This window comes from Balaenoptera musculus, chromosome 1 (genome assembly GCF_009873245.2).
Source record: "Balaenoptera musculus isolate JJ_BM4_2016_0621 chromosome 1, mBalMus1.pri.v3, whole genome shotgun sequence".
In the NCBI taxonomy this organism is placed as follows: Eukaryota; Metazoa; Chordata; class Mammalia; order Artiodactyla; family Balaenopteridae; genus Balaenoptera; species Balaenoptera musculus.
In genome coordinates, this window is record NC_045785.1 from 144,784,615 (window position 1) to 144,811,953 (window position 27,339).

The following is a 27,339-nucleotide window of genomic DNA, read 5'->3' on the forward strand; positions in this document are numbered from 1 at the left end:
AAGTTTATAAGGGGTGGCGTTTCAGGCTATTCTGAATTCACAAGAGTTATTAGTATTGGCTGGTGTGCATATATGCAAATGTAGCCTCAAACAGTCCTGAAAGAGGAAGAGCGTTAAAAAAAAAATCAGTGAGACTATTATGTAACCCCATTTGCAGTCTCCTTTTCAAAAAAAAAAAAAAAAAAAACTTGGAAGGTATCTGAAATCAAGTTAAATCTATCAGTGAGTGGAAGTAAAAGCAAGGAGTGGGGGACCCTTGAATTTAGCAAATATATCTCTGAAGCTTCCCCCTCGGGATGTTGGATCCAAGTCATTGAGAATGAGGACAGTAACGTCGCCCCAGTTTGGCTGGGGTGTGGGAATTCAGGTCACGAGGGACTAGAGTAGCCCTTTCTTAAGGTAAAGGTTGGGGAAGCAAAAGACCTCAGAGTAAAGAAGAGTGAGGAGCTCAGAACTTGGACCTCTTCTGGGGAGTGTTGTTCAGCCCTGTGATGTTTGGAAGGGCCTGGGCTGGGCTCAGAGGGGGCCTGGGACTGGCTCTGGCACTAAGGAGTGGTGTGACCCGAGCTCTCGGAGTCTCAGCCTTTATGTGACAAATGTCTGGGAGCTTCCTACAGCACCGGGATGGAGTCTTCACTGTTGCTCTTTCCAGAGCCTGACCCAGCCCCTGGCACCGGCTTCTCCCAATGCCTGCTGACTGCTGGAGACTCTCCGACTGAATACATGAAATGAGGAAGGGGCGGTTAAATCAAATGGCCTCTGAGGTCCCATCTACCCCCTATCATTCTACAGCCCAGGGAAGACAAAGGGACAAAAAAAAAAAAAAAAAAGAAAAAGAAAAAGCAAGCAAGAAAGGGCAGAAATAGTAATGGTTCCATGGTTCCGGTTTGGAATAGCCCTCCATAAATCTCTTCCTGCTGTATACTCCCTCCAGCAGTGGCATCCCCCCTCATCCCTGCTTTCAGTTCTCCAGGGGCGATGAGTGTGGGGATTCTCAGGGCAGGCGATCCCCTTGGAGCATCCCTCTCAATCTGGGGACCTGAGGTCATTAGCTAAATCCAGACAGACAAGAAGCCCTTTGGCAAGTCGCTAACATTTCACAAGTGCCTCCTTCATTCCAGAAACCTTATGTGCCTTATCTCACTTAATCTTCATGAGAACCCAGTTAGGTCCTAGTCCCATTTTATGGATGAAGTAACTAAAATTTAGACAAGCTAAATAATTTGTCCAAAGTCATAGAGTTAGTATGAGGCAGCGTCAGGATTTGAAATTAAGTTTGACTCCAGAACTCATGCCCTTAATTTACAGAACATAGAATATTATTCTAAATTGTAAAAGCAAACAAAAAGCCAGAGCAAACTTTTCTTGAGGGTTGGGAGTAGGCATGGGGATGGGTGAGGGTCCTGGAACTGAAGTGATGGAGGTGAGACTAAGCAAAGAGCCATGGGGAAAATGTGAACTCTGTATTGAATTCCTGAGCTTTCTCTGCCTGGGTGCACACTCAGACTGCTGCCTGCATTCAGGGAGTATGTGTTACTGAATCTTTTATCCAGGAATTCCCAGTCTGGGGTCAGAACATCACGATTTGAGGCTCACTTCCTTATGCGTCATCATCTTACCTCCCAGAGCCTTCTCTTTCCTCTGTAAAAGAAGTCTAAAAACAACCACCCTATTTTCCCAGAGTTGTGCAAGGCATTGAAAAAATAACACCTGAATATGCCCTGGAAAATATAATGCAACTAGGAAATATGTTATTATTGGGCCTCCCAGGGATCTGTCCAGCCCAGGGCTGGCTCTCCAACAGATGCTCTGTGGGGTTCAGGTGGGTGGGTGGGTGGTCACTGTCTTTGATCCCAAACGCTTCTGAATACAACACCCTGACCTCTACATCCCCCTTAAGATCCAAGATACACTGATGGTGGCAAGAATTCCAGGCCAATGAACGCCACCATTGTTGACTATTCAGAGAAACCCAGGAAATGTATGTGATTCTCTTCCCAAAGCCCTATGTCATGAGTCAGAACTGATATTCTTCTATCAGTTGAATCCTATAATCTTAGGATGCAGGGAGAAGACTTTTCTGATAAACTCTGAGAAACCAGCTTTCCAAAGCCAGAGGCTTAAGATTCTCCCATGCAATTGTGTTTTCCCTCCCTTTCCAACATTATTAAAAACCCAGTAGTTCAGGGATGGAATTCAGAGCTACCACTGGGCTGGCCTTTGTCTGAAGGACTGCATGGCTCCCTTCTACACAGGCAGTTTGAATTCCACCACAGTTGAGCGTAGTTCCATTTCACCTCCCAAGTTTATTAATGAGCTTTCAGGGCTTGGGGTCTGCTGTGTGGGATTTTTTTCCCCCTTCTTAGTGTAAAGTCAGCAGTCCTGATGAAAGAAACTGAAGAATGCCAGTGGTATGGAATGTTTTTAAGAAAAGCATTGGGTGGGCTTACTTGAGGATGGAAACAGGTTGTAAAAATGTTTAAAAGCCCTTCAGAAAGTAAAGCAGTTGTAGCTGTAACGATTTGGGTTTTTCCTGCACTCAGCTAAAGTTCAGTTTCTTGAGATACTTTCTAGTTATTTGTTGCCTCATTTTCTTAAAATGTGATCAGCCTAGACTCAGGCTGTGCCCCTGCAAGAAAAATGAAGTTAAACTTTCAGTTTTTCAGAAAGTTGAGACCCTTGAACATCCCCCTTTGAAGAAAAAATTTTAGAGGATTTTCTGAGCTGACTTTCTATACTGACCTTAAAATTGTCCAGACTTATTACAAAGAACCTGCATTTTGCTTCTGCTTCATTATCTCTAATCAGAAATCGTGTCATATAATCGGTAGTTTCATCATTTTCAAGAAAGTGAAACTTTACTCATGTATTTCTTTAACTGGAAATTCAGCTCCCAGATTTTATTTCCTAGTAGCTGCTACTACCTTGAATTTTCACTTTTAATTTTCATTTCTTTCCACTAAGCACTGCTCATAAAACATCTTATAGTAAGTAGCCAGTTCTTTCACTAACTTCCTGTCTTGGTCTTTCTCCTAGCCCGCTGGAAGTGAGTATATAGACACTGCAGTTGTAGGTGTAAGGCTAGACATCAGGACAGAGATGACACTTGCAGGCCTATCACTACCACTCACACGCTGAGCACCCGCTGACATGCTTTCTGGACCTCAGTCACCTCATGTGTAAAATGAGACCAATACCGCCTGCCCCAGTTCCCTCCCAGGGCTGTCAGGAAGATCATATGAGATATGTGAAGGTGGATTTACACACATCCTGGGTAGCCATTATTACTGTGATTCCACTTTCCCCATTTCAGGGGGGACTCATAATGTTGCTGTCAATGAAGTTGAGCCCCATTAATCATGAATTAACCTGGAACCCTCAAGAAATTCAGGTCAGTTACAGCTTCTTTTGCACTTTGACCTCTGGGCTCTTGGTGCACCAAACCAATTCCACCCCACTATGTGCTGGCCCCAGCTTGTCTCCACTGGTCTTAAGTACTTGAGAAATGACCAGGTCTCACACATGAAACCATTTCCGGTTCCTGTCGTGTCCTGGCTGTGTACTTCCTCCTCCCCAGGCCGAGTAACACTTGGAACCACTGACCCTGTCCCATACCCAGCCCATTTGAAAAGGGAAGAAATCATGAGCTCTATCCAATGGGATAGAACACCCAATATTGGAGTCGTCTAGGTCAGATCTTCATTTTGTAATTGAGTAATATGGGGTCCAGGAAGGTAAAGTGACTTGCCCAAGGCCATAAAGCTGGTGAGTGGCCCAGCCCAGGCCAAGCTGTTGACCATCCACCTGCTGCTCATTTTGCTTCATCACCAACAGAGATTCAATGCCACGAGGATCAACCAACGAGGCAAATGGAGAACAGAGCCATTGGTCAGGTAGATGAAGGGTCAATAGTCCTAGGAACCTGTACCCACCACAGAGGAGGCTTTGATAGGACTAAGACAGGGAGGGAGTATAGAAGAAAGAGGACAATGGGGAAAAAAGACCAAGAGGGGGAGAGAGAATGGTGGGGTTAAGATAGGAAGGATCTGGAGGCTCCAACAGCTGCCACAGGTGCTGGGTACTGTATATTATTCACACTGTGTGCCTCGAGTGCTGCCTGTGGTGTTACCTCAGAAACCACCCAGACAATAATAACTGCAAAACCCACCCCCACCCCAGTCTTCATCCAGGATATCCTCAAAGCAGTAGCATTATTCTACAAATGCTACATGCAAAACAAGGGGACAGTCATACCAATTTCTCCTTCATTTAAAGTTAAGAGACAGAGGCCCCAAACATGTGACTGTCACCCACACTGAAACAGGTGCATTAAGAGAGCACCCAGATTTTCTAGCACCCAATTTTTTTTTTTTTTTTTTGGCTCCATCAAGGGATTAGCAACTCCTTTATTTGTAAGGAAGCATGTGCGATTTGGAAATGAAATTAGGGAAAACAAAATGGTTAGAAGGAAAGGAAGTGATTCGATCAGATGAAAAGAGGGTGGGGGGGAGCAGAGAAGGAGAACCATTCCAGTGGAAAGAACGTGGGGAAGGGAAGAGATGCCCCACAGACAAGTCCCTTTTCCCCCACTGCCTCGGAGGCCGGCCAGTGACGTCCAAGCCCCTTCATTCAAGTCACTCAAGTCCCCTCATCGGTCCCTTGTCTTTCAATTACACCCCCCTAGAATCTGAAAACCTTCGCCCAGACAGGACCGTAATGGTTGTCCAGTCCGACCACCACCTCGTGCCCGCAAACAGGCAGAGGGGCCAGGAGTGTCTATATGCCCACATTTCCCAGCTGGGGATATTGAGTGAGGCCCAGGACATCAAGTGCAGTATAAGCTCTCAGGGTCCTGGCCCCAAGACCACAGAGACAGTCTCTCAATTAAATGAACTGGCTTCGCACTCTCGCTTCCCCCCACGGTGGGTCTCCCCGGATGGAAAGCAGAGAAATCCGCGAAACGCCAGAGGAAGAGCCAGAGCTTGTCACAGGTACGAGAGAAAAGCGTGTGAGAAACTTGGGACAGGAAGTCTCCGGCCCAGAAACTCGGCATCTGTGCCGGGAGCCCTCTCCGCCTTCTGCCCTAGCGCAGCCACATGAGCGCGCGCCACCTCTATAAACTTACCCAACTAACTTTCGCTCCGGGCTACCGGCGCTGTCCTGCCGCCCGGCGCTCCGGGGCGGGCAGGGCGACCCCCAGCGGCGGCGCGCGCGACCCCGGCTCGCCCGTTCTTTCCCCATTCATTCCGTTCCGCCCCTGGGGCACCCCTTCCGCGAGCCCCGGCCTCCGCGCCTCTCAGGAAGGCTGGGCTCGCGAGTGGCAGTGCCCGCGCACCGAGCGAGGGATGGAGCCAGTCGGCGAGCCCGATAGGCTCGGACACCCTGAGCACCCACCACCCGTCGACCGCTCCCAGGGGGTAAGTAAACGCGAAGGCGGAGAGGAGCTGTGCTCCGACGCCAGTCGAGGAGCGGGAGCCCGACCTCTCGGTTGCCAGGAACATTTCGCGCCCCAGGTCAAAAGAGAAAGTTAGTTCTTTGCGATAAAGTTTCTAAAGCGCCGAGAAGCAGTGGTGGCTGGGAGAAGTTCAGCCAGAGTTCTTTCGAAGCCAGAGGCTGGGGGCAAGTGTCGGGGGTGCGCGCAGGGGTCGGCGACTGGTTACTAGAGGGGCGCAAAGAGAAGGAAAGCGAGCCACCCTTGCCGCGCTCACTCGGCTACCAACGCTCACCTCCTGGCTCCACTCGGGGCGCCCAGGGTCCGGAGGGCGGGCGGGCTGGGTCGGGGTGGGGTCGGGCTGTTTGTCTGCGGGGCCGACGGGCGAGCACAGAGGGCGCACAGCCGGCGCGCGGGCTGGCGGGTCCGCTGGAGCGGCGGCGCGGGAAGAGCGCTGGGCAGTGCGCGCCTCGCTGCGTGCGACTGTGGTTGGGAGCGCGTTGCATCACCCCTTTTATAGCCCTCGGGCTGGCGGCGCGCCCTTCTCCGGGTTACCAGTCCCAGGCTGACGTAATGCTATTAATAGCTTCCCCCGAGAACCAGCCGAACTAGGCTGGGCGAAAGCCGGGGTGGGGTGGGGGCCGGGGAGGAGGGGCCAAAGAGGAGGAGGGGAAAAGAGGGACCGGTGATGCAAGCTCGGGGAGGAGCCGGCCGGGGAGCGTTCTCCCGGCCTCGCACGCCGGGACACACGCACCCGCCCGCCCTCTCTCTCCATATCAGGACCGGAGCCGTCCGGGCTGGCCGCCAGATGTGCGTACTCGCCGCTGCGTGTTCCAGGCATGAGCCAATGGTGCCCAAGCCAGCGGCATGACTCCACCGCGCTGGCATCTCTCCCTCCGCTAAGTTGGGGAGGGGGGAGTTTGGAGAGGCGGGTCCTGGCCGCTGCCCAGACTAGGTGAGGCTGGAAGCGAGCAGCGACCTTTCTCTAAAATGCGTGGTCATTTTCTGGCGCTTCGGAAAAATACTCCCTTCACAGTCAAAAGCCTCCTTCTCAAGTAGGGGACGGGATAGGAACAGAAGGATTATTCCCCAGTGTGGGAGAAGTGCTCAAAGGCACCCCTGCGGTGAACCCACACCGTTACCCGCCGGGGGTGACCTCTGTGGCGGGGACCGTGAGAAGTCTGAGTTAACCCAAGCGCGGAGAGCTCCGCGGGCGCTGTGCGCCCACGCCCGTAGCCCCGGCACACCCCACACGGGCGCACATGCGGAACCGTCTCCCGGCAGGTTGGGAACCCGACTGTGAGGCCAGGCCTAGTGGTAGGACCCTAGGGGGTTAGGATTTTTTTTAACAACCCCAAAGCGTTTGAAATTGACAGCGAAACGAACAAGCCCGTGAAAAGATGAGCGACCTGGAAAAATCAGAGGCAACTCAGAGAGGGGCTAAGAGTAAGGCTGAAGCCTAGAGGCCAGAGAGAGGAGTAGAGAGAAGGTGCTTTAGTCTCCGCAGGCGGGGCGGGGCGGGGCGGGGGTCTTCTCTCTCTCTGGCAATGTTGAGGGAAAACCCATCTTCGGCTTTTCCTGTGTTTTTCTGCGCCCAGAGAGGATTGGGCTGGGACCGGACGGCCTGGACTGGGGACGCACTAACTGCAGCGGAAATAAGGCCCCGCAGCAGAAATCCTTTTCGCCCTAAAGCCGGTGGCGGGAAGGGCGGGGTCTCGTGGCCCAGATTCGAGCCGAGGCTTCAGCAGAACTGGATTTGAACCTTAAAATCGATTTCCCAGTTCCGATTCCCCGACCTCAGCTGTCTAGTCTTCGAGAGCGGCAGAACCAGAGACCTTGTCAACTGCTCATGGACTAATACAGGTGAACGCGAGTGTGGCCGCCTGGGAGGGAGACCCGTGCGCGCCCGTGGAGTGTAGGGGCACCTGCTTCCACCTGCCTTTAGGGAGGGAGACGGCCCAAGGCCATAGTTTGGTAATTTGGGAAAGGAACTAGAAGGCTCTCAGAGCCCAGATCTCTCCCGCAGCCCCACCCCACCTGCAGCCCTCGGCTGTACATAACAGTCGTGAAGGAGGGGGGTTGTCTGTCTCTGTCTCTGTCTCTTGTCTCTCTCTGCCTTACACACACACAGAGTCCCGCACCCTCGGGGAACCTGTCCCTCTCCCCAGCCTCTCCGATTGCCCAGCAGCCTGGCATTAGATACCCTCAGAGTTACAGGTAAAACTGAGTCCCCCGCACCCAGGTTCCTCTCACCCGAATCCGAGCCTCACCGGGACACCCCCCCCCCCAAGCTTCGGGGCCCAGGACAACGCGGAGAGCCGCCTTGAAAGTCCCCCCGCCCCCGGCCCGTCCGGGAGCGCAGAGGTTCCACGTAGGATCCCGGGATGTTGCCCGGGACCTCACCGGGTTTCCAGCGAAGTCACACGGCCAGAGTGGGGCCGTTGTTTTTGCTTTACTTTTCACCCTGGTAACGGACCTCCTGGCCTCAGCCCACGCTCCTACACTCCGCCCTCCTAACCACGCACCTGCAGGTAAACCCCGGGCTGGCACGTAAACCCCGGGGCGTGTCGGCACAACCCCTAGAACACCGCGAGAGCAGAAGGAAAGGCGTTTGTAAATTTACATGAAAGTTATTTGGGGTTATCTACATATCTTTCCTATCTACTTGTCCGCTGCCCTCGAAAAAATTGCACCATTACAAAGCGAAACATGGAGATGGGGGAGAACACTTGAAAGCTACCCCCGCCCCCCCCCCTTTTTTTCCTTTGTGAAATGCCTACAGGAATCTTTAACCAGTTTACATTTTAAACTAGGATTCCGTTAATAAACCCAAGCCAGATTTGTGGAGGTTTTGGTCCTGTAGTTAAGGGGAAATTCGGCTTCGGGCGTAGGTAAACAAACAGTCAGACCATCCTCCACAAAACAATGCACGAGAAGGGTAATTGAGACAGAGAAGTTCACAACCGCTGGTATTACCGTGGTACCTCCCGTTCCTCTTATTAAATCTGCTTCATTCTAATAATTCTTGGTTTTGAATCCCCAAGTCACACCTGGATAGAAATGCTGTCAGCTGTTCGCAGAAGTCTGAGCCTCGCTCTCCCACTGAAACTCTAAAAGCGATAAGAATCTTGACAGAGAAGTTAAGTCCACTCCCTTGTGAATGAGACTCTTATCCAAGGAAAACAAAAACGACCGCTGCCTGCCTCCCTGCCTGCAGCCCCCAGGAGAGCTGTGAAATCTGCCTAATCGAAGAGAGACTGGGAAAGAGCAGGGGAAGGGAACAGCCCCAAGGTGTGTGCCCCCGAGGCGTGATCAGTATGAGTTCTGTGCGTCCTCATTTTACCCTGACTTTGGACCCACCGTTGTCCAGCCTGCACACTCGGTATCATCTAGAGGAGGGGCAAGAAAAGCTTCCAAGACCAAACTGCTTCTCTACACAAAGGCAAAGAATGCCTCTCCCCTCCCTGAGAAGCAAGCCCTGGGTAGGGTTATTTCAGGGGTTAATCCTCAGTGAAAGAGGGTTAAGCAGAGACTTGAATATTGCTGAGGTTTTACTCTGGAGAACTGCCTGGGGAATCTACATTCAGACCAGCCCCAGTATGTTTTGCTGAGTGAGATAAGAATTGGAAACTGCATGTTGGGGCATGTGCAAAAGGAAGGGAAAAAAGTTAAAAGGGGAGGGGATGGAACTAGGCAGCTAAAAACAGCCCACTGTGGCAACCGAATCTCAACATCAAAACATTGCAGGGAGCCAAAAGAGAAAAAAAGAAGTTCAAGAGATATTTAAAGGTTTTAGCAGTTTCTTAGTCCAGGGAACAGTCCCTTCCCACTCCTTCCCCCACCCCCATTATTCTTCATCAAACCTCAAGATTGTATTTGCTCACAGATCTCTAGAGAGGCAAGTGAAACACAAGTTAAAATCAGTCAGGGTACTAGCAGCTCTATCCTCCTGGCTCAACCCACTTCACCCCAGAAAAGGTGTGGGGTAGATGTTTTTTCTTCTTTCTTCTGCTTTCCAAAGCGCACACTTTCTATAAAGTGAATTTGAATGTGGGGATTACTAATTTAAGAGTCTTCGTCCTCAGGAACATGGAGAAGCAATGTATAGTGGGCTCTGAAATGTGGAAGGTGGTGCTTTGATTCTGGATTCAGCACATAGTGGCTGTGTCATCTTGGATAAGTCATTTCACTCTCTGTGCCTAAGTTTCCTCAGCTGAAAAATGGCCCTTGTAAGAGCATCTAACACATAAGGATTCACTGAGGATAAGGCACACAGCCAGTCCTCAGTAGTGGTATCATGAATTATGAATCAAAGGAGGCATGCTAGGGATACCTGTGAAATCTCTCCCAGAGCCCATTCTGTCCCCGTAGTCAGTGGCAAAGAGTTGTGGATGAAGTTGAGCTACATTCAGGAATGACCATCTTCAGGGGAGTGGGGATAGGACTCCACGAAGAAAACAATGAGAGCAATCCCCATTTTCCTTCCACACAACTCTGGCACACATCTGGGGCTCTCCTCAGTGCAGGGCGGACCAGTGCTAAGTGCCCCCCGCTAGGATTGGGGAGTGCGGGGTGGGCTGGGAGTGCGGGGGGGATCTGGGTTCTGGTCTGGTTCTGCCTTTGGTATTCCTGAGCAAAGGATCTTCCCCTCTCTAAGGCCCCACCTTTTCTGAAGTGAGGAGCCCTGGGCTGAGCTCTAAGGGTCTTGAACGGAGACCTTCTGCAGAAGCCATCCTACAAGTCCCTGGCAACCCCTCCTAAGAGAGCTGGAGGGAGAGAAGGCGTCAGGGGGAAGGCATTGGAGAGCACGAGGAACAGACTCATTTCAATCATCTCTCTTCCCCTCCAAAAACTAGAGTCAAGAAAAGTTGTCCAACTTTATTCTCAAACACAGCCTGTGGTCCTGACAACCTTCCTTTCTCCTCCTCCTCCTCCGCCACCTTCTTCTCCCTCTTTTGCTTCTCCTCCTCCTCCTTCTCCTCCTTCTCCTCCCCTCCCCCTCCTCCTCCTCTTCCTTCTTTGCCTTCTTCTCTCTTAACATTTCTAGGGAATTTTACCCATGGACTTGGTGCCTTGCTAGGTAGGAGGGGCTGTGAGAGGAGCACCCCAGGCAGAGAATGCATCTTTGGGGACCTTCTGGTGTGTAGTCCATCTTCTATGCCATAGACACCCACTTTGGACCATAGGACAAAAGCCCAGGTAGCAGCTTTTCCCATTTAAGAGTGGAGATCCTAGAGCCCTGGGGCATCCAATTCCCCGCAGCCAGGGCATTAGCAGGACTCAGGAGACCTGGGACCCGCTCGAAGTTTCCCCTCCAGCCAACGGAGTGACTTGGTGCAAGTCATAAACCCTTCATCTGTGTTCCAGTCCATAAACTTTATTTCATATTTAATATCGACTCCCCCCAAAGTGTTGTTGTAAGAAGCAATGAGATAACAGGTGTGAGAGTCATTTGAAAATAATTAAAAGACTCATACTTTTAAAGATTCCTTTGGGGGATTTAGTATAATTTTTTTTTTATCATTATGAAAATTTGGGAAATGGGCAACAGAAAAAGATTACCTGTAATCTCAACACTGTTAGCATTCTGGTGTGTTTCCCTCTGGTCTTTTTTCTTATACATATGATTTTTGAAAACAGAGTTGTGATTGAGATTGCAAGCAGCTTTGAAATTTGCTCTTTTGCTTATTACTCTGAATTATATGTGGTCCTTATTACCATAATTTTTTCTTCTAAAAAATGTTCATTTTAGTGTGAAATGTAGCATACATACAGATGATTATAGAACATATGTATTCATTTTAATAGTAAAACAAACTTCAAGAACCTACCATTCAAGTGAAGAAGTAGACCACCACCTCAAGTACTTAGAAGCCCACATGCGACCGTTTTGGATCACACCTGCCTCTCTCTACCAACCAGAGGTCACCACTATCTTGACTTTTATTACCGTAAGTTTTATCAGTCTATGGTCGTGATATGATTTACTTAGTCATTCCCCTACTTTTAGCAGAGTGTTGCTAGCGTGCTGTACAAATTTAAATCTTTATTTTGGGTAGGGGCATCAAATTCCATCATTGCCCAGGTTGTTTACATGGAGTTAGAGAAAGGGTCTTGATATCTATCTTCAAGTGCTGCACGGGGCATAGTGGAAGATGGAAGGATCTCGAATGATCATGACTACCAGTGCATTTTCCTTGTTTCCTAACATCCAAACAAAAAACCCCTGCAGGCAGTTTTCTCATGAAGCATCTCCTTTAATCCTTCCTCTCTCTATTTTCCCATCCCCCTTTATTTTCTGTTTGTCCACCTTAGAACAGACAATCTAGTCTGTGGCAGGGGTGAGTAGTACAGAGGCAGAACAGCTGGAGCAACGCTTCTGCCTGTGCCCTCCGGGCAACTGCTCACTGTGGTTCAGGAGCAGCTCGGCTCTGGCATCTCTATGCCAACTCGGTGGCATGGACAGCACGGGTGGTATGGATGATGCCAGGTAGGTGGCCACTGGAGCAGGTTCCTGGCGTCTGGTGGTACTGATTCTCCGAACTACACAGCGCCAGAGCCAAAAGGACCCTGGAAATCATCTACTTCCATCAAAATGGGCATAAGCATGTACATGGGTACGCCGTTGTGCAGCAGAGCCAGGAGATAAATACAGGACATCTTGCTGGAGTGTCTGTCTTAATTAATACGTGCTTTAAATATTGTTTTATGTTAAACAAATATGGATATGTTGAATTGACATATGTTAAATATGTCACACAAGAATTTTTAAGGAAAGGAAGAAGACATCAAATACATTTTGGGCTTGAGATGGGCTACCAAAAGTTATACTCCTAGGACGCTGGGGGGATTAGTCCCCTCGCTTCTGCCTTTAAGTGTAAAATAACATGAGCAAATGCTGTGGTGTAGCTCTCACAGCGTTCCAGACTGTAGGCTAAGCCCTTTACATAGAGTTAATACCTGTAATCGTCATAACAATCCTACTAGGTAATTACTGTGGACATCTCCATTTTGTAGATGAGGAAACTGAGGCACAGAGAGGGTCAATAATTGCCAGAAGTTACACAGCTAGCGAGCGGCAGAGCAGGATTTGAGCTCAAGCAGTCTGGCTCCCAAGTCAGGGTGCTTGGCCACGACGCCTACTGTCTCTCAACAAATGCTCACAGGAAAACTTGGGGAGTTCTGACACAGTTCAGTGTGCTCACTGGATAGGTGGGGATGTTGAGCTCACAGAGGAAAAGTGGCTCTCCTACAATTCTCCAGAATCATAAATTCTTTTTATTTTATTGAAGTATAGTTGATTTACAATGTTGTGTTAATTTCTGCTGTACAGCAAAGTGATTTAGTTATACATTCTTTTTCATAGTCTTTTCCATTATGGTTTATCATGGGATTTTGAATATAGTTCCCTGCGCTATACAGTAGGACCTTGTTGTTTATCCATCCTATACATACTAGTTTGCATCTGCTAATCCCAAACTCCCAATCCTTCCCTCCCCCATTCCCCCCTCCTCCTTTGCAACCACAAGTCTGTTCCCTCTGTGAGTCTGTTTCTGTTTTGTAGATATGTTCATTTGTGTCGTATTTTAGATTCCACATGTAAGTGATATCATGTGGTATTTGTCTTTCTCTTTCTGAATTACTTCACTTAGTATGCAGAATCATAAATTCTTATACCAAGGGACTTCCCTGGTGGTCCAGTGGGTAAGACTCCATGCTCCCAGTGCAGGGGGCTTGGGTTCGATCCCTGGTGGGGGAACTAGATCCCGCATGCATGCCGCAAATAAGAAGCCTGAATGCTGCAACTAAAAGGTCCCTCATGCCACAACGAAGATCCTGCGTACCAAAACTAAGACCCAGCGCAGCCAAAATAAATAAATCTTTAAAAAAATAAATAAACAAAATAAATTCTTACACCAAAAGGAAGCTTAGCAGCAGACTTCTGAGCCCCCTGTTTGCCCTTTGCTCCAGAAGATGCTCCATTTGCTAAGATGGGGCCAAGGTGAAGAACAGGTGCTTGTGAGAGGGATGGACCACCTTTCAGGGGTGTCCTGTGCTCGTGGCTGACCACGTACAACACCCCTGGAGCTGAAAGGGTGAGTGGCAGAGGGGTGGGAGCCAGGGATGGCGGAAAGAACCTTGGATCTGCACTTTTTTCCTTCCTCATGCCTTACCCTTGAAGCTAACACATCATAAAGAACCCTGATACATCAGAAATGTCTAGAGACCAATGGAAAGCGCCATCTGTCAGGCCGACTTAATGACTGATTTTAAAACAAACAAAAAAATCAATGCGAGGCTAGGTCATATTTAGTAATTACTATTTACTGAGCACATGCTACATGCCAGGCACATGGTAAGCACTTTTAAAAATACCCAGTATCTTATTTCATCCTTGTAATAACCCGGTGAGGTAGGTATTATCATTTCAGTTTTACTGATGAGGAAACCAAAGCTCAGAAAGGTTAAGATAATTGCTCTTACGCACTTGATTCAAACACAGGTCTGATTTCCTTCAAAACCTCTGTTAAGCTCTACTATCCCCCAAATCTTAGAGAGCTTTACACATGCTTACTTTCCTTTAGCCTTGCCTTCTTCTTGAAAAGGGGCACCCCCCCTCCCTTTACCAAAATCTTGTTGAATGCATGGAACCTTCTAGTATGCACCTTACCATACTCCTAAAGTCTCGGAAGACTCCCACGTGACAAATTCCAGATTCCTGTGCCCTCGTGATACTATCCTGTCTGCCAAATTTGCAATTATTCCATACTTTGCTTTAACCACAAACATAAGCCCTGCTATTGACTGAGTAAACCGAGTAGGGCTTTTTGGACTTTTATTCTGCTTCCCAAAATATGATGAACTGAAATCATCTGATGATGAACTTGTACTTGAAACTGGAGTGGCTGAGGGTGGAGTGAGTCACTCCGGTGAGTTTATACCTACCAGTGAATCCTTCAAATTCCGTCCTGTTGCCAGATCCTGTGCTCAGCAGTATGTTTAGACATCTTGGGGTTACAAGGGCAACAAAAGAGCATCCTTTGCCCTTGAGGAGTTTAAAATCTTGTTTGGGTGGCAAACTAAGATGCATGAAACAGTATCCAGCACATAGCAGTCGCAATATATATACATATATATATATATATATATATAATTTCAGCAAGCATTTAATGGGCACCTACTCTGTGCTGGTATGTGCTGGGTGGTATGTTGGGAGTTGCAGATACACAGTGGTGCTTCCCTGCCTGGAAGATGCTCACAGGGAGATAGACTAGCTCATAGGGAGATAGACTTTTGACAACAGGTAGGCTGATGTAATAAGCACTAAAGTGGTGCAGGAAAGCTCTGCCCAGGAGAGCTGGCAAAGGCTGATAGACAAAGTGACTTTTGAGCTGGATGTTGAAGCTGAGCATTTTCTGGGCAGGGGAGGAGGGCAGGCATTCCAGGCATAGAGGGAAGCATATGCAGAGGCAATGGGTGCCAGAAAGTCAAGGACTGTGCCCTGCTCATCTCTACATTCATTCCCAGCTCCTTGCACTGTTGCAGACACATGCTTGGCCCACAGTAAATGTGCATGCAATGAGTGAAAATACAGAATTGTGAAAACCTGTAGCAGGTCTGGAGAGTGGTGAAGCAGCTGTTGAGCAGGTGTTATGTGTGGAGGGGAAGGGAATTGGGGAGCAAGTGGGCGAGGAGCAGGCTGTGATAGGCCTTGAAGGTTCTAATAGTCAGTTTGAATTGTGTCCCAGGACAAAGGGGAGAGGTGGGCCACAGGGTCTTTCGGCAGCGGATGGACACAGCAGATGTTGTTTAGGAAAATTGCTGGTGCAGGGTTGAGGGGGGACTGGATGGGAGAGGAGGATGTGGGAGGAGGCGTCAGGAGGCTGCAGCACTGGTCAGGGGCGGCGAGCAAAACCACATGAACTGAGGAGATGGTGGTACCCCACTCCCATGTGTTGTTTATTCAAAATAAAAATTATCCATGAAACATAATGCTCTTATGTGTGCTGAAAGTAAAGGAGCTGTTTGTCCCCTTTATCTTTTCATTGCAAAGTTCAAGATTCCTTTATTAAAGTCAAGCTTCTCCCATTTGAGGGGCTGTGCCTCACTTTACCTCATATATATATATATATATATATATATATATATATATATATATATGTATATGTATATATATGTGTGTGTGTGTGTGTGTGTGTGTGTGTGGTGGTATTATAAATTGTGAAATTTTTTCACAGTTCTTCAATTCTCTGATCTTAAGCTCTGTGTCTACAATCGCTGATGATGAAGATGATGATCATGATGGGGATATTACACTTTAAAAGCCCCTTTTCTCCTGTTGTCATTCCCTGTTGACCAAGGGTTCTACAGAAGAGACGTGTACCTGGTCGCATAAAAGTTAATCATGGAGGAAGCCCCATGTTATCTCCGTCAGCCTGGGACACACCTGCCTGGATAGACTATCTCTTTCCCTCAATTTCCAGCACATAGTCTTGGCCTCTGTTTCCTGATCTGAAAAGTTGCCATAGCCACATTGGATTACTGTGGGGAATAAATTCATTCACTTATTCATCAAATATTTATTGAGTGCCTGCTACATGCCAGGCATTGTTCAAGGTGCTAGGAAGACAGAAATGAGCATGGCAGACAAGGGCTCCACACTGGGCACTTAGCAGATACCTGAACATTTATTTATCCTCTTACATTTAATTTAAATTAAAGTTAAGTCTGGCGTGGAAACCCAAAAAGATTCTCAATTCAGAAGGACCAGTGTTGTCGCTTTCGCACTCTTTTAAAGAATTAGGGAAAAAATATTGACCTTTACCAGTTCATCGTCCATGTGTTGGATGCAAGCCAACATCTTCTTTTCCCTTTCATTCTGGCCTTGAAAGGGGAGAGCCTGGGAGAATGGGGACCATGTACTTTCATTCTTACATATAAAGCTTTAGTTTTAATTTTCACATTCCCCACAGCACACTCCTGCATTGGCTCCACTTCATGTACTGACATGTAGAACTAAAAGGAAACATAAAATGAAAATGAAACAATGTTCCACCTGAGTCACTGTGTTTCTCCTTTATCACCAAAGCAATGCACTCCCACACAATTGAGGCTTGTTCTATTTAGGTTTTAAAACGTCATCTTTGTAATTAAAGCACACTATTATTGCTATAAAGTAAACAACTGGAAAACACGTTCTTAGAAACATCTTTCTGATTCATAAATATTTGGATGGTGAAGTCACAGAGGTGGAATGCTAACCTTGCTAACATGCTGATGATAAGGATCAGTAGACGCTAATATTACACAGTGAAAAGTTAGCCTTAGTCTAGAGCAGAAAAATAAGGTGGAAAATTGGGCAGTTATTTTTTTTTTAAACTTTTAAATTTTATTTATTTATCTATTTATTTATTTATTTTTGGCTGAGTTGGGTCTTTTGTTGCTGCGCGCTGGCTTTCTCTAGTTGCGGCGAGCGGGGGCTACTCTTCGTTGTGTTGCGCGGGCTTCTCATTGCGGTGGCTTCTCTTGTTGTGGAGCAAGGGCTCTAGGCGCATGGGCTTCAGTAGTTGTGGCACGTGGGCTCAGTAGTTGTGGCTCACGGGCTCTACAGCACAGGCTCAGTAGTTGTGGCGCACGGGCTTAATTGCTCCGCGGCATGTGGGATCTTCCCAGAGCAGGGCTCGAACCCGTGTCCCCTGCATTAGCAGGTGGATTCTTAACCACTGCGCCACCAGGGAAGCCCTGGGCAGTTATTTTGTAATGCTCAGTTGGAATCATATAGGTTTTAAAAAATAAATACTTTTTTCTAATGTTGTAATTCGCTTGTATTTATTAATTCATTTAAGGAGTATTTACTGAGTGCCAGCCTCCTGGCTTGACACTCCAGGTCCTTCTCTGCCCCCCTTTCCAGCTCAGCTGGAGCCACTCCCCACCAGCACTACAAGCCCCAGCCACTTGAGGCGCTAATAGTTTCAGTTTCTCACTGAGCCTTTCACGTTGCTGCATTGTTGCCTGTGCTGATCCTTCTGCCTGGAATTTCCTCTTCCTCCCCACAACCCAGCCCTCTCCGCCTGGGAAATTGCAATTTTATTTTATCTTTCAAAATTCAGTTCCAAAGTCACTTTCTCATCTATGTAATTTTAGTCACAACCAGGATTAGCTATGTAATTTGTAATGTAAATGAAAACATGGATCCCCTTGTTCAAAAATGATTAAGAATTTCAAGCTGTTGACAGCAGCTCATTAAACCAAGTGTGGGGCCTTTAAAGAGTGGGACTGCAGATCACATGCTCATGGAGCCAGCCCTGGTCACGTCCAGGGTGTTCCCATAATTCTTAGTCGATATTGTTGTATCTTGGCCATTCAACATCTATCCACCCCAATTTAGGTACTGGTTTCCCAGTGTTCCTCTGGCAAAGCCATTCCCCTCACACTCCTGGCCGATGTGCTTTGAGCGACCAGTTGGAAAACCATGCCAGGAGCCAGGGTGATTGGTCCAGGAATGGGCTTGGTATCCAGTCGAAGCCAAGGAGCTGCTGGAAGCATTTGGCTGGGGCTGCTGGAGACTCACTCCCTTTCCTGCTGGACTTGAATGTGTGAATGGGGGACGGGGGCAGGGAGCTGTGAGCCAGAGGTTGCTGGGGGAGTCACATGGAGCAGGAAATAAAGGGCAGAGCCAAGACATGAGAGGCTCTGCCGCAGGGGGGCCTGCAACCACTTTTCAGTTATCTGAGCTAGTAGATCACCCCTTTTCGCTTAAGCCATTTGGAAATGGGTTTTCTGACACTTGCAAACAAGAATCCTAGGGAATACACATCTATCTGGTCCTTATACATTTTTGTATGTGTTCCCTCACTGTTCTATGAGTTCCTTGGGAGCGAGAAGCTTGTTTTTTTCATCTTACCATCCCTGGGTCTTTGGGATAGTATTAAAATATCCTTTCAGTTTTAAAATAAATAGAATGATTGTGGTAGTGGATGGAAAAACAACAGTTGGTAACTTCATCTCCATTACCCCAATTTTTGTTGTGCAATAACTGGTCTTTAACATCAAGACATCTGTGGGCCCCTGTCACATTTTCATTCAGTTCAGTACATGCCAGGTCCAGGTGAGCAGGTGATAGGTTGGTAGGTAAATTCTGCTCACAGGAGCTGGCCACACTCTCTTCTTTCTCCTGAGGTGGGAGCCTGTGAGGGGCCTACAAAGCACATTCACACTCATTAGCTCCAGTGTATCCCATACAACCCTGAGAAGGGATCAGGACAGGGAGAGTTATCTCTGCTTTAGAGAATGGACGTTGAGAGAAGGGTCTGAGCAGTTTTGTCCAGACCATCGCTGTCCAATACGGTAGCTACCTGCCGCATATGGTCATCGAGCACTTGAATGTGGTTAATCCAAACAGAGACGTGCTGGAAGTGTAAAATACAGCTGGGTTTCGAAGCCTCAGGACAAAAAAAAAAGAAAGAATGTAAAATAGCACATTAATAATTTTTACATTAATTACGTGTCAAAATGATATTTTGAATATATTGAGCTAAATAAAATATATTGTTAAAATGAATGTCACTGATTTAATTTTACTTTTATTAATGTGGCTACTAGAAATTTAAAAATTATATATGCGGCTCACATTTGTGGCTTGTATTTTATTTCCTCTGGATAGATGATCTAGAGCTGGCATCCTGGCTCATGCTCTGTTTCTATCTATAGACTCAAGCTCCCCTCTTCCCTCTGGCCACCCTCATCTGAGGTTCTTCTGCCCCACTGTTTCTGCTCTGTCTTTTCCCTCCATCCTTCCTCCCTAATAGGACAGAGTGTGTAAGAGGTAGACTGACGTTTTAAGCCTGATGCTTGTTGCTTTCTGCTAATTTATAAGGGCACAAAATAAGCACAACATCAACTTTGAACTTTGGAAAGTTTTCAAGGTTTTTTTAGTTCATATTCTCTGAATATTTACTTTGAAAAAATAACTTATCTGTATTTAATTTTAAAAGAAAAATAACAAATCCTAGCTGGGAAGTTGCAATAAAACATATTCCAATCCTTGCCAATCTTTCGTTAAATTAATGAAGCACGTAGGCTACCTGGAATGGGTCTTAGCCTCGTGCATCATTTCCCCAGCCCCCATCTGCAAGGTCTGCTGGCCACCTGCTCTTCAGCCCCACTGAAACCTAAACTAGAGGAAATAATAGAATTCAACTGCGGGAAGAGGGCTAGATTAGACAGAAGGAAGACTTACTCTCGTGAGAGCTCAGCCATTAGAACAGGCTATCAAGGCTGTGTGGCTCTGAGTGGGTACCCATTTGTAGACTAACTGGAAATAGAGAGCTGTCTTGGGTAAAATCTGAGAGCTCAAGAATTCCTGGAGTGGCTATTCAGTGTCACAGATTGAGCAGGGACAATGGGGAGTTTAGAGAATCTACAGAACAAATAGACGACAGATCTAGGCTGAGGCTGGTGACTAATATAAATACATACACAGAGACATAGATATGTATGCTTAAGATCACTTGCAAGACTTGAGAACACTAATTTTAAAATGCCATATTATCAACGAGTGGATCAGGCTGGCAGCACCCGAACCCACTGATCTGTCTTAATATCCCCAGAAGTGGGACCACCAGACACCACGGACCTCTTGCTGTGATGTAATAGGAAGCACATAGCCCATCAAGGGAAGTGAACTTGAATCTACTAATGCCCAAATCTGACCATTGGTTTTCAGTATAAGGGATAGAGGAAATGTTCAAACAATGCTATGAGGATGCAACCAGCGAAATCCAGAATGGGGGGATTCTGTGGGTCAAATTACCTTGTTGCTTCAACAAATAAATAGCATGAAAAAACAAAAAAGGAAGAATTATAATAGATTAAAAGAGACTGAAGACACATATCAACCAAATGGAACACATCGACCTTGTTCGGCTCCTGATTCAGTCAAACTGAAAATGACAGAGATAATTTTGGAAATGTGAACATAGGCTAGCTAATTAGATGATTGTTAAAATTATTGTTAATTTTGTTAGGTATGTTGTGATTATCATTTTAAAAGTCCTCATCAGTCTGAAAAAGGAATGAAATTCTGATACATGTTACAGCATGGATGAACCCTGAAAACATTATGCTAAGTGAAATAAGCCAGACACAAAAGGACAAATCTTGTATGATTTCAATTATATGAGCTATGTAGAATAGGTAAATTCACAGGGACGAAAAGTAGAATAGAAGTTACCAGGGGCTACGGTTAAGGGAGAATGGGGAGTTATTGTTTAATGAATATGGAGTTTCAGTTTAGGATGGCAATGTTCTGGAGATGGATGGTGGTGATGGTTGCACAACAATGTGAATGCCACTGAATTGTACACTTAAAATGGATAAAATGGAAAATTTTATGTTTTGTACACTTTACCACAATTTTTTAAAGTACTTACCCATTAAAGATATACCCTGAGATACCTGTAATTTACTTTAAAATGCTCCTACCCTCCCCTCCCCCATTAAAAAATATGTGGAAAGATAGATAAAATAAGACTGACAAAATATCTATCATTGTTAAAGCTGGGTAATGGGTATGAGGATTTATATGTGCATGTTTGAAAAATTCCACAGTTAAAAAATTTTTTAGGGCTTCCCTGGTGGCGCAGTGGTTGAGAGTCTGCCTGCCAATGCAGGGGACACGGGTTCGAGCCCTGGTCTGGGAAGATCCTACATGCCGCGGAGCGACTAGGCCCGTGAGCCACAACTACTGAGCCTGCGCGTCTGGAGCTTGTGCTCCGCAACAAGAGAGGCCGTGACAGTGAGAGGCCCGCGCACCGCGAGGAAGAGTGGCCCCCACTTGCTGCAACTAGAGAAAGCCCTTGCACAGAAACGAAGACCCAACACAGCCAAAAATAAATAAATAAATTCAAAATGCATTAAAAAAAAAATTTTTTTTAAATGCCTGGCTCTCAAGAGTAAATGAATACAGTGCAAATCTGTTGGCACATGTAACTGGGCCCAGCTGATTGGAAAGGCACTTGCAATGGACCGGGAGCAGGGCTGTGGAGAGCCTCTTCTGCTGCATTCCCTGTGACTAATCCATAGGCCATCAGTGTCCAAGGAGTGCTTGCTTTTTTTTCAAAGCTGCATCCCTCAGTGACAATCTTTTCCTGACCTCTGCCGTTGGGGGAACACCTAATACCTTTCTCAGCCAGATTGATGATTTTCTGGATTGTATTTTTTCCACAAGCATAAGCCAAGATATCACTTTAGATTTTTCCTTGCAATAGTGGCCTGGTGATAATTGCTGGGTGTAGTTAAAGAACCTCCATTGAGCAACAGGATGGTACCAGCTGGTAGGAACACTTGGGAGGGGCCCTCATTGCCTAAGGACCCTGAGGAGATTTCACTGGGGGAAGCTTCTTTAAAGAAAGTAAGTCTTAAAGACATACCCTTAAGACAATGGGGAAAGGCATTCCAGGTAGAGGAATCAAGATATTCAAAGGCATGGGAGCAGGGACCCAGAAGGGAAAAAGAGGCTGGAAAAACTAGCTGGCATCAGATTGTGGATGCTCTTATATGTCTTGCCATGAATTTCAATCTTTCAATAAATTGAGAGCCTACTAAGGGGCACATTCTTTGCAAAGATGAGCATTTCCCCTTTCCCTCCTGACTAAGAAGTTTGATGGAGAAGAGGGATGATGAAGGGAAATGATCACCCACTGCACAACCTGAGACACCTGGCTGTGGAGTCCAAAGTGATTTGTTACACCTTGAGTCTCCAATCCTCCTTTAAACCCAGCTTTGCAGACGTGGGTGGGACCAGGGCAAGTAAGAGATACCTGCTTAGGTAATAAAAGAAGATTCCAGACTATAAATAGGGCTTGGTACAGGGAACCAGGTCCATCATAAAGAAATGTTTCTCACTTTGTGCAGTCTCTCCTCTTTATCTAAGCAGTCAGCTCTCTCACCTTGTAGCCCTCAGTAAGAGCAATGAAAATACACGATCGTGTTTCCAGAATGTTGCCCAGATCCAATGCTAACATCCTAAGTCTCTCAACAAGAGACCCATTGAGCTTATATTACCATTTAAAGAAGTGCCTGGAAAGTGTGCAATTTTTGAAGGAATAATAACACGTTATTATTTGCAACATAGTAAATGTTGCAAAATGAACATTTGTAGTTTGGGCTCCTGTGTTCACACTGAATTCAACTTTTAAAAATGTGTGCACAAGATTAAAAATTTTCCAGTAGTTTGGGAGTCTATTTAAAGAAAACCAACATTGTTCACCCCACACTCATGCCATTTTTCAGACACCACTACTTTCACCTGCCTGTTTTAAAAATTATTTTAAAAAATTATTTAGATTAAAAAAAACCAATTTCTTGGTCAGTTTAAGACATTGTCTATTGACTCATCTCCATAAAATATGAGGATATTAGCTTCCTACTTCCCTGCCCCCAGCTTTCTGATTTATAATTTAGTTCTATTGGTTCCCTCTGTACACTTATATGATATATCCTGTTTCTCTTCCATCTATGCACTACCTTTTAACTCCCCACTATGTGAGCTGAGGATATTAGCACAGTTCCCTTCTCTTCATCTCTCCCTTCTACTTCCCATTATCTGCCATTTGTGCCTGTGCCTTTACATCAGGAAGGAAAGCATCTACAATCAGCTCTGTCACCATCATTGTCATCCTTGCTTTGTGGGTAGTTTGATTTCGAGAGTGAAAAGCTAATAGACAGGGTTTGCATTATTATGACTATGTAAATTGGGGTTACAGATCTTCCTCAACTTACGATGGGGTTACATCTCAATAAACCCATCATAAGTTGAGAATATCGTTAAGTCAAAAATGCATTTAATACACCTAACCTACCAAACATCACAGCTTAGCCTCACCTCCCTGAAATGTGCTCAGAATACTTACATTAGCCTACAGTTGGGCAAAATCATCTAACACAAAGCTCATTTTATAATAAAGTATTGAATATCTCATGTAATTTGTTGAACACTGTACTGAAAGTGAAAAGCAGAATGGCTGTAAATGTGTCAGTTGTTTACCCTTGTGATCACGTGGCTGACTAGGAGCCGTGGCTCACTGCCAGGGCCCAGCATCTGGAGAGAGTATCATGCTGTGTATCACTAGCCTGAGAAAAGATCACAATTCAAAATTTGAAGTACGGTTTCTATGGAATGCGTATCACTTTCAAATCATCATAAAATTGAAAAGTTGTCAAGTGGAACCAACGAAAGTCGGGACTGTCTGTACTGCGATGCCCAGGGGCAGGCTAGGATTGTATTTCCTTCTCTGCCAGGTCAAAATCACCACCTCTCTGCCACTAAAAGTAGAACATGCGTAGCAAAACAAGTCACCTGGATTTTCTCTTTCGCTCAAAATGATGCTATGTTTTAGTTGGCTTCAAATTGGGACAATGATTTTCTTTTTAAAAATGTAACTATGTCTACATATTTTTGAAAAGGAAGCTTTGACCACCTATGAAGACTACTAAAATGTGGCATTGTATTGAGCATTTGAAGAAGAGATTATGCAGATGGTGGAAGAAGAGAACTAAATCCAAAATGTCCAGAGTTGGAATCAATATCTAAAAAATAGAAAAATCCAAAAATAGAAAAATCAGGAAGTTAGCAGAATAAGCGTAGTATTTATAAATACAGAGAAGAAATGGCTAAAAGAATGGAAAACAATTGCCTTCAAGGAGTGGAAATCAGGGGTGGAGCTACCTGGTCTGGGAGACTGCTGTGTTTTTCATTTTGGAGCCTTGTAGTGTTGTTGGACTTTTAAAACTTCGTACATGTATTACTTTGATAAGAATTACAATTAAATTTAAAAAGAGAGTAACTATCCCTTTCATCCCACTCTCAAGATAATCACTGCTGACCCAACCTAACAGCTGAGACTGAGGCGTTAAAAAGAGGATGGGGGCTCTTTGTGTGTGGGTGAGCCTCATGGTCCGGTGGTAATGCCCCAGGGTGATGCGATGGGATTCTTCATTGGAAGACCTCAATGTTATATACCCTATCTTTTCTCTAACTTCCCTCTGATGGGGACTGATGGAAACCTGCCTGGTTGGGGGCTGTGAGCAGGGTAGGAAGTGTGCCGAGTGTCCCAAAGTTCAGAATGTGCAGAGTCTCATTTAAACCCCTCATTTTCATCCAAGTCCACACCCTGCCTGGAATCTTCATGTCCTGAGCCTCTCCAGTTTCAGTTTTCCTTCAAGAGAAGCTTCTCAGGGTGGGAGTGTAGTCATCTGGCTGCAGAGGGTAGTGTAAGCTACTTAGGGGGTCACCCTCTTGATTCAGATTTTTTTTTTAACATCTTTATTGGAGTATAATTGCTTTACAGTGGTGTGTTAGTTTCTGCTTTATAACAAAGTGAATCAGTTATACATATACATATATCCCCATATCTCCTCCCTCTTGCGTCTCTCTCCCACCCTCCCTGTCCCACCCCTTGATTCAGATCTATAAGTAGTCCCCCTGGTTTCAGCCTCACCCCTCACCTCCTGCAGTTACTGGTGCCCCCAGATCCTGAGCCCCACAGGGCTCTGTAGAGAGAGCTCCATCCCCGGCCAACAGGCACCTCAGCTGGGCTCCTTCTGCTTTGCTAAATTAATTACATGTGCCCCAACCCATGCCTGCTTTCCATCTTCTACAATTCTGCTGATATCTCTCGTCTGTTGTTATCTATCCTCCTGTCCTTTCTGTCCTTATAAGTTAATACAATTTTTTTTTTTATCCCTTTGGTGTTATTTTCAAGGGGCTTGTGGAGAGATACATGGAGATACCCATGGGTTTTTTTTTTGGCTTCTAACAACAATCAGTTATTATCTCTTGCAAGTTTTCAGGGTTGGTGGAACTAGATAAGACAAGGAAGGGAAGTTCTAGACCAACTCATATATATGCAGACAGTTGAAGATTGGCTGTCTGGGTTGGGTTGGAGTCCCTGAGTGGGGCTCGCTTTCAAGTGTCTTTTTTTTTTAATGAGTGTGTGAATGAACGAATGGTTAATGCTCCATTTTAACTGAAGTTGCAATTGGTTTTAAAACAGCGAGGCTGGATTTTATTTACCATTTTTTGCTCTCTGTTGTGAGTTCACATTCTGGGGTATTACCCTGTTAGCAATACTTTGTCCCTCGGCCAATGGCTACTTCCCTGAGCCGAGCCTGTGGGCTTCTAAACATGTGGGTTGGTCACAAGAGGCCAGGCTAGAGACTGTGGTTTGTGTCATGTAACCCACCCTTATGGCAGTAACACTAACTTCTGCAAAAGTCCAGTTGAAGTCAGTTGTTTGGAATGCAAAACGTATTTTTCTATAGAAACAATATAATAAAGGAATATTTTAGCTCCCAGGCCAGCTTTCAAGAGTCTTTTTTAAGCTCATAGTTATGAATATTCTTTATTTATTAATGTACTCATGTCTTAAATTTATTGAACACCAGTTATGTGTGATTTGAGCTTTATATTATTATAAGAGCCTATCAAACACAATCGTTTAAATACATCACTTTGCTCAATTATTAACCTCCACTGTTTTTAACTTCCAAATGGTCATATCTTTTCTAAACGTAACGCTCTTCATCTCTCCTTCCCCTGACTCACCCACCCCACCTTCAGAGAAAAAAGCGAAGCCTGTGTCAGAGTCAGTGCAAGTGTTCATTTGTCAGAGATGGAAAATCCCCAGTGATTCTCGCTGCACCCAGAGGGCTCCTCTACCCAGGGAAGGGGCCTCCTAGAAAGTAATCATAATGCTTTCTCCAGGGCACTGCAGTGACTTGGGCGAAACTGGGAATTAGCTCTCCATCAACTGCCTTTGGGATTTCTAAGTCTGTAGCACTGACATGAACAAAAAGTCACTTTTTAAGGCTTATCACCGATAACTGTTGGTTACTTTTTGCTTTCCCATAAAATTCAAAGGTGATTGGAGTATGTTGCCAGTGCAGCACTTCATATGTTTATTTTCTTGTGCTCCGATTCACCCCTGGCTTGCAGAGAGCAACGCTCTCGCTCAAGAGGAGAGCGGACAAACTATTCCGTGGGGGACATTTGAAACTCTCACCAAACTAAGTTCTTTGGCACTTTCTCCAAGGTTATTCTGGGCAGGTGTATCATCCAAGATAGAAAACATACAGATACAGTCGTTTGTTCATGTGTTCTTTCACTCACCAAATACTCACTGAAGGCTTACTATGTGCCAGGCACCGTGCTCAGGGCTGCAGATGCCCTCCTGGATCTACTTCTGCACCATCGACTCTGTACCATGTCCCAAGAATAGTATTCCTTCCCACTGACCTCCCTCCCACCCCAGATAAAGCTCTACCAGCTTGGGAGAGAAGGGAGAATCAGGAGAGGAAGAAATGGTGGGAGCTGCCTGTGTGGGTCTCCCTCCATCTCCAGTCTGGCTCCGGGCTCAGAAGATCATAGAAACCCCACGAAAGTTTGAGTAACCTCAGAACAGAGGACACTTGTATCCCCTACCACAAGTAACTTCCCAGAGAAGCCTGTGTGTGAGGGTAAAGAGGCATGGCTGAGTGACGCATCCAGGTGGATGGACCCAGAGCAGCCTCATGGCATGGTGCACAAAGAGTAGCCAAGACCCCTGCTGCCCACAGGTGGGACCCAGGAGAGTCGAGAGAGGCTGGAGAAACCAACAAGTTTGGGGAAAAGGAAGATGCAGAGGGCATGGGAAGCCACAACAAGACCTGGGTCATTTAGGAGGAAGTCAAGGGGACGAATGCCAATGATCAAAGGCTAAGGGGACCCTACACCTTAGCAAAACCATTATTTTGAGAAAGAGACCCAAGGCAGAATGCTGAATTTGACTGAATGGATAACCTGAAATGATTCCATAATCATTAATCTGGCCGAGTCCATCCCAAGAAGACTAGATTATGATTCCTGTGAC

The 27,339-nt window shown here is 46.1% G+C and overlaps 1 protein-coding gene across 3 annotated transcripts in view; it reads right to left on the reverse strand.

Annotated features, from left to right (window-relative positions):
- The window catches only part of ATF3 (activating transcription factor 3), a 55,358-nt gene that overhangs the window by 8,565 nt on the left and 19,454 nt on the right, over nucleotides 1–27,339 (reverse strand). Inside the window, exon 1 of one of the 3 annotated variants that reach the window (XM_036855840.1) lies at nucleotides 5,126–5,222. The exons of 1 other annotated variant lie outside the window; for it this stretch is intronic. The gene's annotated coding sequence lies outside the window, so the exon portion shown is untranslated. Of the gene's footprint in view, nucleotides 1–5,125; nucleotides 5,223–5,726; nucleotides 5,915–27,339 lie in introns of those variants that run through there. One more of the 3 variants, XM_036855850.1, reaches the window with a different exon arrangement.